The sequence below is a fragment of the Hylaeus volcanicus genome, chromosome 6 (assembly GCF_026283585.1).
Source record: "Hylaeus volcanicus isolate JK05 chromosome 6, UHH_iyHylVolc1.0_haploid, whole genome shotgun sequence".
In the NCBI taxonomy this organism is placed as follows: Eukaryota; Metazoa; Arthropoda; class Insecta; order Hymenoptera; family Colletidae; genus Hylaeus; species Hylaeus volcanicus.
The window spans coordinates 22,623,540-22,638,663 of record NC_071981.1 but is presented as its reverse complement, the minus strand read 5'-3'; the positions used below and the strand labels follow the sequence as shown (position 1 = coordinate 22,638,663).

Genomic DNA, 15,124 nt, shown 5'->3' with positions numbered 1-15,124 from the left:
GGGCTGCGTTTCGACCAGACCTCAAAGTTGTTCCACAACTCAAAACAAACACTGGCAATTAAGCCAAAACAAGCGAGATAGCAAGGAAAATAAATTGAATAAAATGAAAAAGCGAGGGAAACTGTTACGGAAAGTGTTGGGCAACGACCACGGTTTAATCGTATTTTAAACGTTTCGAAAAGATAAATCCTTGTTTAGTAAGAAGATAAAAATACGAGAATAATACTGGAAGGACAAAAGAATATCTACAATCGAAAATAATAAAACGACTTCAGTGCGACGAAGAAAAAAAGAAAACAGAATAGTTGTTTAACAAAATGTGAAACAAGATAAATCAAAGCTTCGAGTCAAGTATATTTACGCGAATCTTTATTTATCCTCTTTATAAAGAATTTTACAAAGGATATTACGTAAATCCTCCTTTGTACATCGTCTGCCTACGCTGCATTTTATTATTTTGACAAATTTTTCGAAACAAGGTCCACTTCTCATTTTCGAAATTACGATATTTTCTCTCGATCGAGAATCTAATAATGACATCCTGAAATCAGGAGCCCCCGTTCCAGGATCGATATTTCATTTCTTACGGATTCTCCCTTTCTCGAACCGCCGCGAGAGATATTTGGGATGGACGATCCGCGAGGATTCTTAACCGACGAGAGGAGCCATGATTCCCAGCATCTGTCGGTGTTCTTAACGGGGAAGTATCGCAAATACTTTTGACAGAGTTGTCGGAGGGGTTCGCGCGAGTGGAAAGAGACTGCGGAGGTCAGACCGAGGGAGCAATTTCCTGGAGAGTTTCCGCTGTAATATGTTCCATAATTTTCCGCCCGGGAACTTTCGAATTCTCATAAAAAATTAACTCGCGAAAATGATGGAACTTTGTCGGCGAGACGACGCTCGAGGGCCGGAAAATCGATCGCCCGAGCCGAATTCTTGGAAAACCTGATGGCCGAACTTTTCATTTGCTTCGCTTCGGGATGGACGTTTAAAGGGGGAACTTTCGCCGAATGAAAAAGTGACGAGAACTGTTCAATTTTCATTTGATGATTAATCTCAACTACATTTACGTTATTAAAAGATTTTAATTATGTTAATTTTATTTGTATTATGTTAAAAATTGACGCAGGCTCGAACCGAATTTCCTTTGAAGTTACGAATTACGTGGATTTACGTAGATTTGTTTTTGTTAAAGACAGGGTAAAATATTTTTAACGTGGGAATTCTTTTTAATAGAAAAATTCCACGTTCCAAAATACTGGGCGGGATCGTCGAAAGCGTATCTAGTTTTCAAACGTTGATCCGGTTTACATGTCAGATCAGAACCATAACGATTTAAAAATAAATGCAATGAGTCGCAAAGAGCAGCGAGTGCACTTAATGCTTTACTGCATTTTCGATTAACACATGCTTCACTTAAAAATATTTTCTCTCTTGTACATCCCCTCTAACAAATCCCCAATTTGTTGCATCCGAAAAGCTACCAAAGCCATCTCTATGTGCGAGTAATGCAGCTACGAATGTAGCTAAAATAATCTATTTAAGCATCCACCTTCGCAACGACCTCGTTCAACCCCTAAGTGGTTAATTCATCCCGGTAAAGCGTGTGGTGCAGGAAAACGGGAATTCTGAAGGTACCAGGGGTGACGGAAGGGGTTGAAAAAATCAAAAATACCTTCGATGCGATCCTTAATGTACCCATTGAAATCCCTCTTGGACAAACCCACTCCCCTCAAAATCCACAATTTTTGGACGACAGTCCCAATTTTGGGTTCGACGCGTTCCCTGGAATCACCTGATCCAGGAAATGCCTCCAGGACTAAACATCGACCGAGCACGGCCCTCTGGTCGAAGGAAGGGATCCTCGAAATCGCGTCTGGTTTCATAAAAGCGGCTCTCCGCGTTTCGCCTCCGGTTCGCCATCGCGTCCCCGCTAAAGAATCACCTCGTCCGCGACGTCAACGTTTAATTTAAATAATAAACGCCGACCTCGACGTGGTCCTCGGTTCTCTCCCCTCGGCCCTCCTCCCGCCCGGTTGCATCCGACGTGCCGGGTGTTCGGTGCCAAAAGCTGTCCGTAGGACAGATAGTTAAGCGAGCAGTAAAGCTTCGCAGCAGCCCTCCGCCAGACGACCGTAACGGCAAACGTAACTCCGTCGTCGACCGATCCCCCGCTGTCCCCCTTTTCGGGCTCACTCCAGCACCTCTGACCAGGGCAAACTTGGCTGGCCAACAAGATACGCCCCAGACGATCGCCCCCGCCCGCGAAAGTTTTCCCATTTTCGGGTGAATCGATGCACATAATTCGACGCATACGCTCCGCCGTTCCTGTCTCCCCTCTGTCGCTTTCGCTCGCGGTCCGCAACCCCGTTCCAACCCTTTGTCCTCGTGGACGCATAACCGCGTATTTAAGCGCGACGCGATGCCACAAAAGTTCCCGACGCGAACCCCGGGAGTTTGTTTCGGCCGGCGGGGGGGAAGCGGAGGCACGGTGTCCTGTGCCTGGACACTGAGGGACGTTTTGGTAAGGGATCGCGAGGATTTTACGAGGGTGTGGGGTACGTAGTTTCCTTCGAGTGGATACTTTCGATTAATTATGGACAAAGTTGTAAGATATTTTGTGTGTACATACGACAACGTACGACAACATAAGAATAAAGAGTTTCCGTACAGAAGGTGTCCACTTTTTGTTTTTCTAGAAGCTTTAGACTAGTAGAACTAGGATTTGTTGACATGTGCGAGATCATACATTAACCTCTTCGGGGACAATTTCTTTGTTATCGCCAAATTTGTGTTCCTTTTATTATTGACAGTAATTGTAAAGGTGTCTAATCCACCTAACTCGTACACGTGATACGTCAGTTGGAATTGAGTTTGTCTACGTTGTCCCTCGTCTATGTCGGTAGCTCCCCACCATCTTAACAAATTTTGATAAAAATTGAACAGCATCGATGCTTCTCACGTAAAAGTCGGCATACCAAGTTTCCAAAGGGCGAAAAGGTATTTTTCCGATAGATTCTCTTGGTTTTCCGCATCGTTCGAAAGACTAGAGGCGCTGAGAAAACGGTATTGGCTCTCGTCCATTCTAGTGTAAACCCAGTCACGTGTCCGTGTCCTTAATAACCCTTAACCGATAGGACAGTATCGCTTATGTTGATGGAATGCCTTTGAGATATCCGCGACGGAAACTCGCCTTTAGAGTTATCTTTGATAGATCCTGTTTAACCCTTTCACTGCTATTGGTGCCTGTAGGCGTTCGACGGAATAGCTCTCCCCTACGCTATTGGCGCCTCGAGGCATCGAATCGATCGATGCCCGATGAACGACCAAGAGCGTTTCGGATTGTCCTGAATTTATACAGTCAGGTGCAAATCGCGGAGGACGATATAGAACTTACTAGGTAAAAGGATAAATTACTTTAATTAACCGATATTCGCATTCGGAGATAGTAGAACATTTTTTAAATCGAAATAAAGTTTATTTCATATCTAAATGCTCGAGAAACAAATATTCGAAACATCAGCTCGATTAATAAAGCGAGTGGGTTAATTTCGAACCTTTGAGTCGCGTTTCGTCGACTGAACAATCAAGCTAACGAATGCAAAACATCACCGAGTGCTCGATATCGATAGATTACTCGTCGACGTTCTCAAAAAGCGATCGAGCCCCATTAAGAACTTTCGAGTAGATTGTCGACTTGCTATTACAACTTTGTTCGACAGAAGACTTGGAGAGCGGTCGCGTTAAAGTGCGTTTTCTTTCATCTCCAACGGTACATTCTGCATAACTCGTACAATCTCAAGTACCATTTAGTCCTTTAACGATGCCAACCTCGATGCTAATGAAACCTCTAAAAGTTTTGACTTCGAGAACCTGGCCCATGAAAGCCACGAGGATTTCAAAGACCGGAACTCGACTGCGCAGATCTGCAATCGTTCCGCCAACGCGGAACTTAGTTTTACGAGCAGAACCTGGAGCGCCCAGCCTGGCGCGGCAGAAGCTTCGGGCACTTTCGCAAATTGTTACGTTCCTAATGAGCAACTCGACGATATTTTTAGTTTCATCGATCCGTATGCCAAAGGACGAAAATGTCAAAGTGCGATTCCGACATCGTTGACGATTCAGATTCAACGATAATAATTAACAAATACGATACTAGGTTCCTAGGAAAGCTCCATGAAATCAATTTTTACAGAAATAGCAATTTTTTTAACCAATTTCTAATGGACGGAAAATCGAATTTTCTCTATAACCTGTTCCCCCTGGAACAGCTACACCTTCCGGCGAGCAATATCGTTTCAGCTCGCGTGCTCCCATTAAAAAAATACGCGTTGAATATTCGAGCAATAAATAATCCCGACATCTTCGACAGCCTGATTTCGATATCGAATCTCAAGGCGGGAGAATACGTCGGAATAATATTCGACGAGATTTCACGGCAGAAACCAGTATTTCGAGTGCCAAGTATTCATCGGTGCAAGTTGGTGCGCGAGTTTCGCGCAATGCACCCTAAAGCAAACATAACTGTTCGAGCTGTCCCAGAAATTGGATAAATGACGCGAGCGACAGCCATTTGAATATCGCGATCGCGCTGTCGTGGAATCTGTCGACCTGCACCACTGGGGCTGGTTAGTCGTTCGAAAAACGAACGATCGATTCTTGGAATTCTGATCCAGCGAACCGTACGGCCGTTCCTTCTCTTCCATGCGACGAGATTGGACCTGGAGAGACGTTGTATCGTTTCTCGGGGTCTCTTTCCACCGGAATTCCGCAGGCGATTGTTCTTAATGCGTTCCAACTCCCTCGTTCGAATATTTCAGGAGATGGGATGGGTGTCGTGGATCCATCCGTTACTGTTTACGTCCTCTGGGTGTATATGCTTCGCGGAAGGTTGGCAAAGATCGCTTTGGTATTTCGAAAAACGTCGTTTAACGTTGCGGTACGGGTTCGTTTATTTATTGCTTAATTTGCTGTATTTATCGCAAGGGTATGTATTTTACATAGGAAATGAAAGAATTACGTCTAAAGAGCTGCCTCCTAATCTAACAAATTTTCTATCCTCCCAGTTCGCAAAAATTGTTTCGATCGAGGTCCATTTGAAAGCACTATTTTCCTGTCCACTGAATCGACTCGTGGAACGTGCTCGGTATCGGAAACCTATCTTCTCTGAGCCCAAGTAAACAAATATAAAAGATCATCGCCTTGGAACGTTCGAAAGAATTTAAAAGACGAGAAATATTATTTTTCCCCGACGACGAGCACGGACGTTTATTTGTTTAACGAATCGCAACGGAGTCAGCCGAAGTCTTTTGATTCGCCTCGAGATTTTTCATTGAAATTCTAGTATCGCGGGACGCGCGTATAATTGACCGCGAAGAATCGGGTGGAAAGATTCGAGCTTATCGTCTAAATTTTTACGGAATATCGTTTTGGAGTTGACAACGGGACGACGGCAATTCAGAGTAAGCGGGACACGTTTAAAAGAAACGGGCAAAGCTTTCAAAACCTTTGAATGGCTAGCAACTCTCTTGGAGTAAAAAAAAAAAGGAAAGAAAAGGGAAAGAAAGGAAACGAACCAATTCTAAAGGAGAGCAAAGAATGGAACATTAAATAATAATAATATATTATTTATTCATCGAATAAATATTAATTCGATGAAGGACCGTCCGATTCGGTCTATCGGAAGGGATGAAATTTTCCTGGTTAACGAGAGACCAGAACGAAACAGTTTTGTAATGTTATAGACTTTATCAGGCATTTATCATTGTCCTGGTGAAACTCGAATCCTGGCTGTTGGCTCGATGGAAGGTAGCAATTGGCGTTTGTCTCTTAATTCGAAGCGATTTGCGGAGCAGAAATTCGCAATATACGCCGAACAAAATTTTATTGGACCTTGGAAAAGAGAAGCTTCACAAAGGATCACTGTAAGCTGGTTAGCGAGAAATGTATTCGTTTGTCGAAACCAAATTTGAAAATTCCTTTTGTTCCGTTTCATTACTCGATCAGCTTTTTTCCTCTGAACTATTTTTTATTCTACTAATTGCTAGATTTATCGTCGTGGAATTATTTAATATCATTGTCCGAGGCTAACAGATTTTAAACATTCATAGACGTAAAGAATACAAAGGGTAGCTTTACGGATTTTCTTTTTTGATTCTTATTTCCCTAAAATTGAATTCGTTTCCCTCATCTTTCGTGTTTAATAAGGTCTATCGGTATCTTTTCCAAGTGATGCGCCACAGTCGACTGCGCATTTCTTAAAAATGGCATCAAGCATTTCCACCCCTTCCAGGTCGAGCTCTTTCATCGCGTCGCGCACAAAAGTAGTAAGACATTTTTATCAAAAAGTTAATATCTTATTCTGGCAAAATCCTTTAAAAGTTTCCCCGATTACAGCTTCGTTTCCGAGGTCGAGACACCGACGAAGAAGCGCTCTCCGTCTTTCATTTATTTAAGTATATTCTATATATGATATAATGCGGTGGTAACCGGTCGTCTTACGACGCAAGCTGCGATGCTAATGAAACGTGGAAATCGTTTACCGCGCAAGAAGCCTCTGAAAGTTCCTCAATTGCCGAAATCTGGGCTGCGAGAGCTGCAAGAACCCCGACGAGCAGAAATTTAAATGCGAAGATCCACGAGTGTCTACCTGCGCGGAATTTACTTTGGGAAAGAATCCAGGACAGTTAGTTTTACTTTCGTCCACAACAATAATACTCTTCCTCTGTCCACGACGATCAATTCAACGTGCCAGCTCCAATTAAGGTAATTGCTCCGAGGCGGTAGTGGACAGACATCGGGATAAATGTACAAATTACCATTATTTCAAACGTTGCTTCCGACATGGTCTAAGGACAAGACGTGAAACTAGACATATAAAACTCCCAATATTAAAGAAAAGGAGTCTGATTTACGTATGAATCCGTTATTAGAAAATCCAGACGAGAATACCTGCTCAAGGATTACATAATAACATTCATGGTTCAACAAAACGTGACTGGAAATATAAAATTCTTAATATCGGTGAAAATTAATAAATAACTACACAGGGCGGATCTTTGATTTATCTATGTGTCCATTATTAGAATATCTAGGTGAGAATCTCTGCCGAGGGATTGTATAATAAATTCTATTAATAGTTCGGGAAATGAAACTGGAAATATAAAATTCTCGATATTATCGACAACGAGTAAAGAACTGCACGAGTTAGGTCTCCGATTTATTTATCAAGTATCCATTGATAGAAAATATTCGATTCTTAGGCAGGAAGTGATGCGCGAGGCAGGAAGCGTGCTCGAGGTCAATTTACCTCGTATGGCGAAAGCTCACGCGACTAATCGCATCGGGATCCGACAAATTAACGATAATAAGAGTCACAGCTGGCCACGCGAGCACTACCGGCACGCTAATTACGAGTGACTATGCAAACAAATGGACTCCACCGGCGGCGCGCCCTTCCAAACGCCAAACAACGTCACGCCAGCAGAGCTGGCCGCCATTGACGGGCAACCGGATGCGAGGTTGGTCGTTTTGCCCTGGCTCGTTTCCTTTCTCGCCGTTCGTGGCTTCGAGATTCTGGCCTAACCGCGTTTCAACGCCTTTAATTGCGATTCTTCTCACACGCAGTCACGCCAAGTCAACGTCGGCTCGTGTGAACCATTCGATTGTTTCGATAGGCGAAAGAAACAAGTTGAATCTCCATATTTACCCATCTCCTCGTTCCTTTTTTCGCGTCCTTTCCCGGTTAGTGGTCGCTGGCGACCGCACCGAGTCGTGATAGCCTTTGTCGAGCTGAGATCCGGGACGAGGCTTCGGCGTTTGAACCTCGGAGGTGTTCGGACGTGTGTTAACTCACGATGTGAGTCATCGGAGAGTTTTCCCCTCGAACAGTTGTTTTTGTTATCGCAACGGTTTCTTTTGTTTGGAAGGAACTGTAACTCCTTTTGCTGGAGGATTTTTCAAACAGGCGAGGGAGTGCTTTTTTATTTTTAAGAAATTCGTTTTAAATCGCAGTGCGTAGTATACACTCGTATCATTTATTATCAGTGGTATCGCTTGGAAAATGAAAATGTCTTGCTTACGAAAATGATTTTTGTTTGTAACGACGATCACAGAGAAAACATCTGTCGAGAATTATTTTGCAAAGTAACCTGGTACAATCTCAACGTATAATTCAACTGAAACGTAAAATGAATTAAAGAATGCTGCCGCGTACAGAGAGAAAATGAGAATGGAGTGTCATGAGAATTTAGCGCGTTTAAAAGTGCAGTATATACCGATATAGAGATTTTAAAACCTCTCTTCTCGTTCGTAAGATTTCTCTTCGCGTTAATGCTCGCGTTGCAACGCCGTTATCCAGGCTTCCCGAATAGTTGTATCGGCAGTCGACCACGGGGAATCCAAGCGGAAGCGGATGTATGTCGGATCATTTAAGAAGCTCGCGGAACGATTTGGCACGAGTGCTTTAATGATTTTTAGCTACTTAGCGTAAATTGGCGTAGTCGAAAACTTCTAGACGTGGAGTGGTCGTAATTGGGGTTGGTGAACCAGAGGAAATCGCGCTAACGCGTAGTTGTTTTATTCAATCCTGGTAATTGCGTACGATTATTAAAAAAATTAATCGTAGAACTTACGGGTTTGTCTACGTGTTCGTATTTGTTTTGTACCTTCCACTGGAATGCAACGCGATTGCTCTGGATACAAAATCAAACGAATCTGCATATTGTATTTAAAAATAACAGAGGTCCGTTCGGATCGTCGCGCAAATTCCAACGATCAATTCGATCGAAACGATAGAACAAAAAGTGTCGACCGACCAACCACGAGACTTTCGTTCGTTCGAAATAATTTCCAAACCGTTCGATAACTCCCACCGCTGTAAAACACATTCGCAGCTACACGAGCAATTATTAATACCCCCTTAACGGCCGAATATAAAATTAATTTCCTCAAATGAAGCCGAGCCTGGCACCCGTTCTCATTTCAAAAGTTTCAGATTGTTATTACCGGACGCAACTGCACCGCTCACCTTTTACGATTCAACGTGTTTTCAGTTTGCGCGCAGCCACGAAATGCATAAACGGGCACGTTCGGCTCGTTCCATTGTTACACGGATAGGCGAGGAATAATTAAATCCTTTGCCACGCTTTTATTAAATGCCGGCGTGGGGGCGGGGGAGTAGCGCTTCATTTTTCTTTTTCCCGTCGAACATATGGCGTGTGCACGTGCGTGCTCATGGTAATTCCGAAAGGGAACGCGTTCTCGTGTAACCTCCGCTGTTACGTATGCAAATGAATTAACCGTTTCGTATACATAAACATACCGGACTCGTTTTTACGAGGCGCGGACTTGGCGAGGTCGTGTGATTCCAGATGTACAAGTGCTGATACGAATTTCAGATGAAAAGCGCACCCCTAATCGCTTAAACAGGTGCTAAACGAAGCAGGATAGGTACGCTGCTCCTCGGAACTACTTTTATTCTTCTCTGATACTAGTTGTTGATTACTGCTGACGGTTAAATGTACCAGTAGAGTATCTTCGATTCGATAATCGGTAAATTGTATCTTATCATATATTAATTGAGATTAGAACTGTGGCGGACTGTGAATCGTCGAGAGGTCTCGAAATGTGGGACAAAATGTGGGGTTCACGTGAATCGTTTTATCTATCGAGAATTTTCTTTATTTACACGTTTCCTGATAACATTTTCATTATATGAAATAATAATTTAATCTCGATTAAATCGCCTCGCACAAATCAATTTTCATTCGAGAATTCCGCACACAAGGAATGCAAATACGAAATTTGTCATCCGAATATTTTCGACTCGTTTTTTTATTTGTCTACTTCCCTGACATTCCTTTCTCGCAAATTAATTCATCCGGTAATGGTTTCGCGTAATGCTTTGATTATCTTTTTCTCCCTTGACGGCAAGGGCATCGAAAAACGTGACGTTATAATCTCTGCATCAGGGTTGAAAATGCAGAAATGAATCGTAATGTAAAAGATCTCAGCGTTTCGACCGTGAGTTTTTCGTTTTTTTTTCTTTTTTGTTGTCGAGGGAGCCTCTTCAAAAAATAGTATAAAAGAATATAAAAATTATAGGTAGGTTGCAAAGAAAAACATTAAAGATTCCACTAATCAGCGAGTATATTTGACTAATCACACTGCGAATATATATCTAATCAATTACGTTTGCGTGGGTCTCGTTTCTCAAATTAGTAGCTCCAAACTTATTATTCGTTATTTCTAGAATGTCCGTACTCTTTCCTATTGTTACAAGAATTTCTACAGGAACATATGGACGAACCGCAAACATGAAAGCAGACTGTTCAATTTAATCTCTATTACTGTTTTTTATAAAAAAAATCTGCCTCCTCGCTGTCCAACAACGCGTGACACGGTAAAACTGTTCCTACATTAATTTAATTATAATCTCTGGCTCGTTACCGTTCTATGTCCCCCTCCCCGCCGCCCTTCCAGGCGTACCAATGAATAATTATTGCCCGTTTGCTAGCAACAATCGAAAAATAAATACGCGCGGAAATTGCAGATACGCGTCGGACACGAGAAAAATTGCGACGGTTGCACGTGCGCTACGTAACATCTGGTAATTATTCATTCGGGCACGCGTATCATGTTAGCGGATTTATAAATGTTCCGCTTGCACGGTTTCCCAATTATTGATATTTCTACTTCTATGACCTCTTTCTCGTTGCATACCGTTCGGTCAAACTTTGTTCCAAATGTTCTGCACACGCCATTGCCGAAGTGGTCGACGAAATTCGGACGAAAGTATCGAGCGAAAATTCCAAATTTTGTACCGGAGCAATTTCCATATTTCGATGTTTATCGACCGTCTCTACTTTACGATAAGTTAATATTTCGGTCTAAGGTGCGCTATATTCACACTGTAATTCGTACGAGTACATTTCTGGTGTTACAGACACGTAGACTATTAATTGTTTACGAAAGTTCTGTCGTAGTTTCCTGGGAAATGAATCCGATCGACGTAATATGTTGAACGCGAGAAGAAAATTAATCGAGTCCAAATCCCAAAGATACCGTAGCAGTCGGGTCTGGATCGCCGTCTATGGGTTCCACTAGTCCCAAAGAAAGATAGGAAACGGTTTACTAGAAAGCGTGGAATTAGCCTAACAAGCTTAGGCACCTAGATGCGAGCGTAGACCGATCCCCGACAAAGGAGAAACAAGATAGAGTGGAAAAAAAAGCGAAGCTATCGAAGTTTAATGTAAATGAACGCGAGAGGGTGCTGCACGCTCGTCGACGCAAATAAGGGGTGACGTGGGGGTGGGTGCGCGCATGCTAATGGGGATGCGTTCGTCCCTTTGTACGACGTATAAACGAGCGTTCTCACTCGATGCGCTATCTGCGAGCAGACAGAACTGAATGGGATCGCCGACGAGGGAGGTATTGATGCGAAACGAGAGAACGGCGGGGTTGGGAGGGGTTGGTTTCTTCTTCTTTTCCACGGGCCTGGTCTTTCTCCGCGCCCGGGAACCGTCTTTTCCCCGTCTACAAAAGGAGCAATATAAATGCGGGCACAAAAGCCGAGGAACGGCGTGGATTGTATTAGACGCCATCGTAATGCTTGAAATTGCACGTTCGACGCGGGCAAAGGGTTGCTTGGGGGAAAGGGATCTTGACCTGTAGAGACGCAGGCGATCGGCGCGTATTTGTCATGCCTTGGAATTTACCCTCTTTGTATTTTCTGTTTTTTGATTGACGTTTCGAACTGGACCGGCTGGCAGTTTTGTTTTTTACTGTGATAGCAAGTAAATGTTTAATATAATTAGTTCGAACGTACGCGTTTAAGGATTCTGGTTGAATTTTAGCGCAACGGGAAGTAACACAGACTCGCAAATAATGCATCGGAAAAGTAATACTTAAACTCCACTTTGGCTGAACATTTCGGAAGCAGAAGCGTTCGGAGCAGAAATTCACGAAGAAACGTCTATTTTCGTCGTTTCGGACTAAAAGCACCCCTTAATTTCCAAGTTAATTACCGAATTAACGATCAGACGAGTCTAAAAGTATCATCGAAAGGCCCCGAACGTTTAAAGTATGCATTCCAGTCTCGCGTCTCTGTAATTAAATTCTATTTCCATTCAGAAATTTCGACTATAAGACGCAACTGCGATTTCGAGCCGAAGTCGTGAACGTCCCCGAATTTCAGGGGTTGCCGGTGTAATTATTTGGAAGTTTTCACCGTGCAATTATCCCTCAGCTTTGATAGCATAACTGTTGCCGGTACGCGGATGGGAAAGTTATCGTTGGGGGCTTGATCGAGTACGATTACGATGGTCCAATTGAAGCTCGATCGAGCACGGATGACGCAGTTAGCGTTGAGCGGCTGCGGTGACATTGTTTTTTCAACATCGATAGCGGAATTATTGTTCGACGCTGGGAACGTTATTAAACTCGTGTAACTGGATTATTGTGCGACGCGGCTGTTGTCCAACTTCGACTGTTGCGCGTGTTAATTTTAATTCGCGACCGCCCCTCGTTTTGCTGGAAACTAGTTTAACGTGAAATGAGAATTCTGATTTGCGCTTTTCGCGGTGGACAAAGATTCGTGTGCGGAATCGATTACGATTGAAAAAGCAATCCGTTCGTCGATACGGATAGGAATATATTATTTATGCGGTTCTTTATCCAAATTCGTATTTTTATATACGCGAACGATGTACAGAAACGTGAATTAAAGTTTTGTCGACCGAATATTGAGACGCGTGTTTTATTTCTAAAATACACGGTATTAATATATCGTGAAAGGATGAAAATTGCAAGGAATTTATTGGAGTTTTAACTGTAGAACAGGTTCGTCTGGAAGTACACATCGATGCTTCCAGCCCACCAATAAATACAACGGAATATTATTCTACGGCAAGAGTTTCTTGCGGAATACTTTAAAGTAATCAGACCAGTTGCAGAACTTTGCAACAGTGTTTACTAAACTAACTGAACTAAAATTAACGTACACGTGTTCGTTGCGGCGTCGACTCCCACAGAATGGCACTGTTCGAAAATTGGTGTTTACGTCGACGTATTCCCCTATGTCCGCATGGAAACTTCCTACGGAAACCCTACGGTACCGACGCGGACGCGCGTAAACTTCGAGTGTTTTTCGACCCTCGATAATTCAGGAACGTTATGCCATCGGCGCGATGACAGTTTAAGAAGACGTTCAGCGGATTACAGAGACATTACGACGAGAGGCTTGCAATCGTAAATATAATTCTTCGATAAAAATGACGTTTCTCTACGCCGGAATGAAATCTCTCTCTTCGTTCGTTTCTCGATAAGTCGATGCCGATTATTGCCCGTGGAACAAAAGGGGTATAACGAGAGGATCGAATGCATAGAAATATACCGAATAGACGAATTATTAACAAATTATTTTCTCCAGATAAATTTCTCAAATAGTTCGGCAAAATGATGATCGTTCTCCAGCCTCGAGTAAATCGCTGAAACCGGAAGTGCTGCAAACAAAGAAGAAATAACGAGTAAGAAGCCGTACCTATTCCTTCGAGGAAAACAAGATTATGATCGAGAGCAAAAATAATTGTTGGTACTCGAGAATTATGATATACGAGTAGATTCAAGGTGATCCTTCTCTTTTCTATCACGCTGAGCCGAAGAAGCAACGCTAATTATGATGAAAGGGCAGTTATTCTCGACTAAAAGAGAAGCTTCTCGATCATTTCTTCTCGTTATTCTTCGAGATTGTAATTGACGATTGAAGTCGTAATAAAAAGAAGCAAGAACGTTTCCTTTCAGTTTTTATTATCGCGGTACTATGCAGCATTTGAGACGGCTCCATTATGTTTAATAATTCTTCCAAATCGTCTCTCGCAGCTTCGTGAATAAAAAAAAAAAAATATGAAAAAGGAGAACTCCTTCGAATGTTCCACCCCCGGAATCGTTATCTTGACGCAACTAAAAAATAGCACCGCGCTATCCACTTCGCTTCCGCAAAACTTGGGACTTTCAGGGGGCCTGTACCTCTCAATCGCGAAGGGGCGTTCGGTAAATCGTTTCATTTGTCACGCGAAGCCTCCAAACGATCGTTTCGCATACCGAGCGCGGTGAACGCGCGTTTCGGGTCGGTGTTTGTCGTCCCTTCTCCCCGTTAAGCGAACCCTGAAACGAGCATCGATGGCGGGGAACCGATTGTCCCTTCCCAGCGAGAAAACCCCGACGACACCGAAGGAAAATTTGCCGTTCGTCGTGAGCTCGCCTCCTGGAGACCCGAGACGACCGAATCTCGTTGATTTTGTATTCGGAAAACGCGGTCGCAACATTTCCACGCGCGATCGAGACACCTCGCGAAAGGAATTGTACTCCGGGAGAGTGCATCTGAATATTTCACCCCGTGATTTTCCTTCCTTTGTTGGCAATTTTTCACGTGGTATATTTTGAACTTATACATTCTATTCTCACATTTGCTCGCTCCGTTTCTTATTTATTATACCAATTGCCCTTTCGACGACTTTAACAACTGCACGAGGTATCGGTACATCTATTCTCGATTCTGTTTCTGATCTACGAAAATTAATTCGATCTCCAGTTTCGACGATAAAATAAGGCATTTCAATGTTGGCTCTTCCTGTGCCAATTTGTACTCGAATTAATTCACATTGCCTAATTACCTACAGATTTCAATACACGAAACAATCATAATATCAGCGTCATCTTCGTGTCTACAATTTCACTGGCCATCATGTTCATTTCACGGTATTTGGATTATTACGGTAAACATAATTCACGCGTCGAGTCCATCTCAATTGTACAATTACGTATCGATGTTGATATTATTAAAAAATCGAGTCTATATCGTAGATACACGACGTCCAATTAACGCTGTCTACATTTCCCCGTTTTCATCCATTTTTCTTCGGCGTTCCGCCGACCCAAGAATAATGAAAATAAAGAGGCGTAGAGGAGAACGCAACTTGTCCCAATTTTCAGTCTGCTCGCGCGCGTCACGCTTGTAATAAAGCGAAAGGGAGCAACGCGAGTGCTCGACAAACTATTCATATTTTAAGGAAAATTTTTCACCGACGTATCTTCGAGATCGATCTTGAGCATGTTGTGTGTATCC

At 43.0% G+C, this 15,124-nt stretch overlaps 1 protein-coding gene across 1 annotated transcript in view; it reads left to right on the top strand.

The window, feature by feature from the left end:
* Positions 1–15,124, top strand: part of LOC128878205 (nephrin) — a 358,472-nt gene that overhangs the window by 262,070 nt on the left and 81,278 nt on the right. The window lies entirely within an intron of this gene.